The sequence below is a fragment of the Otolemur garnettii genome, unplaced genomic scaffold (genome assembly GCF_000181295.1).
Source record: "Otolemur garnettii isolate 467f Iridium unplaced genomic scaffold, OtoGar3 scaffold00152, whole genome shotgun sequence".
In the NCBI taxonomy this organism is placed as follows: Eukaryota; Metazoa; Chordata; class Mammalia; order Primates; family Galagidae; genus Otolemur; species Otolemur garnettii.
The window spans coordinates 1,817,193-1,821,350 of NW_003852547.1; positions in this window are offsets into that span (position 1 = coordinate 1,817,193).

Below are 4,158 nucleotides of genomic sequence, written 5' to 3' on the forward strand. Positions count from 1 at the left end.
AAAAAAAAAAGAGAGTTGATGTGGTCTTTGCTTCAAACTTTTATGTATAAAACCGTGATTCTGGAAATGGAAGAACAGTCTTGGAGAGGCTACTCTCACTGATCTCCAGAATCACTGGCCTTCTGACAAATAAAGTTTGGTGGACCTATCCCCACCTCTACATATTGGCTGACGGTGACAGGCAGTCAGACCCTCTTTTGGTAACACTTGCTTGGAAAAATCAGAAGCAGGGCCAACAGCTCAGCGCCTGTAGCTCAAGTGGCTAAGGCACCAGCCATAAACACCAGAGCTGGCAGGTTCAAATCCAGCCTGGGCCTGCCAAACAACAATGACATCTACAACCAAAAAATAGCCAGGCATTGCGGCAGGTGCCTGTAGTCCCACGTAGTTGGGAGGCTGAGGCAAGAGAATCGCTTAAGCTTAGGAGTTGGAGGTTGCTATGAGGTGTGATGCCACAGCACTCTACCCAGGGTGATAGCTTGAGGCTGTCTCAAAAAAAAAAATTAATTAATTAAAAAGGAAAAGAAGCAGGGCCTGTGCTGTGGAATGACTACAGGCAGGAAGCAATTTCACAGGAAGCTTTTTATTTTAATATGGAAGAGTTCTATCTCTGCAAGTGGAGATGTAGCAGGAAACCGACGCAGACAGAAGACTCCAGGTACCAGTTGATTAGAGGAAGCGGGTTTATTCGGCCGGGGGTACTCGGAACACCAGCGTGTTTCCCAAAACCGAGCCCCCCGACTCTATCTCTTGCCTCTCTTTTATCCACCTTTCCAGGTGGTGTTGGGTCCGAAAAATCCTCCCAAATTAGCCCAAACAGACAAACTCGAGACACGCTCCGATGTAAAGGGCATAAGGTGAGATTTAATCAGACCGGTCTGGACTCTCTCAGCATGCAAGCCTAGGACGAGCCCTAAACTCGGGGTGAAGGCAGTTTTTATAGGGTACAGAAAGCAAAAAGGGGAAGAAGGGTACAAGTACACTTTTGATTGGTGGTTGGTGAGATCACTAGTAAAGGAGGGTTTGCATTGGTGGCTGATGATTTCACTAGTACAGGTGAGGGGGGATTTCTTAACGGGGGCTTGATTAAGTGGCTAGAGGGAAATTACCTGTCAGGGTAATAGAAACTTATTGTTTATTGCAGTAAGGTGACTCAGTTAACAAGGAATTGGGGGCTTATTGCTCTGTTGCCCAAGGTAGCACTATATGGTTGAGCAACTTGGAAAGGAATGAGAAAGGTTGCAGGGTGGGCCCTGCAGATATGGTTGAGCAACTAGGAATGGAATGGGGAGGTCTGCAGGGTGGTCCCTGCAGGCCAGGGGCCTAGGAACAGAACTTATGTGGTAAACAACAAAATGGAGCTGATCTGGTCCTCACAGTGGGAGTGCACATGAGGGTCATAAGACAGAGAGACATGACATCATCCTCAAGGTCCCGGGCTCAAGGGGGAAGATCAGATTCGCCCGTGTCCTTGAGACCTGCCCCAAAGGCAACAGAAACCCAAGGAATTTACTAGGTTACAATCTAGGCCCCACGTATGTCAGGGGAGAAACACACAGACAGCAGAAATGCCTGTGGCTTGGCTGAGGCCTATACAGAGCGGCTAGGATAGATTCTTTTAGTTCTGCTTTTACTTTCTTGCCTCAGAGACAGACTGACTGAATGACTCACTCCCTTACTCATTGACTCACCAGGAATTCTAGGGTTGTTTCCTTTGTGAATTTAAATAAAATTTAAGCTCACCCCCAGTGGTTGACTAACTGGACCCTCTCTTGGCCAAGGGGATCCCCTAAAACTGAGTTGTTAGCTATGAGAAAGATCAGACATGCCTCATCATGTCTCCCTGCCTTTTTAGAGATGTTAATAGGCCTAAGGCTCTGGAAGACATACTGGCAGGTCCTCAATATACATAACAAACCACTCAGGTTTGGAAATATGTCTGGTATTTTGTCTCTGATTAACAGACTCTTTTTTTTTTTTTTTTTTTTGAGACAGAGCCTCAAGCTGTCCTCCTGGGTAAAGTGATGTGGCTTCACTGCTCACAGCAACCTCCAACTCCTGGGCTCAAGTGAGTCTCCTGCCTCAGCTTCCCAAGTAGCTGGGACCACAGGTGCCTGCCACAACGCCCGGCTATTTTTTTTTGGGTTGCAGCCGTCATTGTTGTTTGGCAGGTCCGAGCTGGATTCGAACCCGCCACATTAGGTGTATGTGGCTGGCACCCTAGCCGCTTGAGCCACAGGTGCCGAGCCTGATTAACAGACTCTTAAGCATTCCTTTTCTCTGACTTCTGGTCTACTAGAGCCTAACTCTTTCAGCCAACTGTCAGCTAAAGAATCTCTAAACTAAGATGACCAGACTTCCCGCTTTTGGCGGGACAGTCCCAATTTTTAACAATTTGTCCCACGTCCCACGTGTTTTTAAAAAGTCCCAATTTTTGGAAAGAATGCACAACAAGCTAGGGAACGCGGGAGAACAGGAAGGGAATATACGGTTTTTGGCTGCCATGTGGCTATTTCACCAGGTTATGAGTTTTATATTATTTTTGTTAATTTTATAATGTTAAACTTTAATAATAACAAATAATTGTTGAGAGCTGATTATCTAGAACTGCTTATCAAAGTTTGCGTTGTTGTCAGGCCATGCCCCCCAGGCCCTTCCCTTCCCCCAATGGTGTTCCACTTTACCAATGTTAAAATCTGGTCACCTTACTCTAAACTCACCTATAACCTGTAAGCTCCAGGTTGAGAGGCCCCAACTTTTCAGGCCAAACCAATGTAATGAAGAGACGTCAGTGACTCCATCTTGTAGATAAGAGAGAACAAAGGAAAGGAAGGGGGGCGGGGGCCACAGGCACAAGCCGAAAACCAAGTAAACAGCCCAGGTAGCAAACAACCAATCAGGGAATCACACACTGCTCACCCCAGCGGAGACCCTGACCACGGAAGGGCAGTTGACCTGTTATAATCCCCAGGCCTCCCTAATGACCAATAGGTGACCACAAACAGGCTTCTTCCCCATCTACCTTCCCCAGCATTTTATTGCAACCCATAATACCGCACATAAAAATGTATAAGAACTCCCCTGGCCATTGCTTCAGGGCCACTCCTTCACAACCACATTGATAGCAAAAGTGACCCGAGCATATGCCCGAAAGAAATAAAGACACTCCTTGGTTTTCCATGTGTGCAAGGTCTCTCAGCGGTGTTTTTGGTCCTAACAGTATGAGTTCCATGTATTGATCTATTACCTTACCTGTAATCCTGCTTTGGCTTCTTGGTTCTCAAATTTGAGAACCTGCTTCCACTTGCTTTGGCTTCTTGGTTCTCAAATTTGGCTCAAAATAAACCTCTTTAAATTATTTTATAGAATATGGTTTCTTTACCAGTGGCATTTTCATTGGCCTGGTCTGGGGAGCGATTTCGGGAGGTGTGGAATGTTGCCAAATTACTAACAGTGTTCTCAAGGTTGCATCTGGTATGCCAGCTCCCTCTCTGAAAGCCAACCTGGGTGGGGGGTGGGGGGATGAATTACTATGTAGATTTAAGCTAATGACATGATAATTAGCCTTAGGTTACTGTAGATCACTTTTTTTTTTTTTGAGACAGAATCTCAAGCTGTCACCCTTGGTAGGGTGCTGTAGCATTGCAGCTAACAGCTACTTCATACTCTTGGGCTTAAGTGATTCTCTTGCCTCAGCCTCCCAAGTAGCTAGGACCACAGGTGCCCACCACAACAACCAGCCATTTTTGTGGTTGTAGTTATTGTTGTTTGGCGGGCCTGGGCTGGATTTGAACCCACCAGCTCTGGTGTATGTGGCTGGCACCGTAGGCACTTGAGCTACAGGCCTCGAGCTTTTTATTTTTATTATTATTGTTGGGGATTCATTGAGGGTACAAGTGAGAGAGGGTACCCGAGAAGGGTGAGGTCTAGAACAGGTCTTCTCAAGAAGACCACAAGGTTACACCTGCAAGGTCCCCTCCATGGTGACTCAGCTCTTGGGAATTTGTAACTTGGAAATTTCCAAGTTCTGTGAAATCCTGTAGTTCTGCAGGAGCTAGACTAGCATCTCCTGCTTGATTCAAACTGGCCAATTAGAAGGGTACCTGTGGGGTAAAACTTTTTGACTGTCAATAAAAAGGGAAAGACTAAGACAGTCAC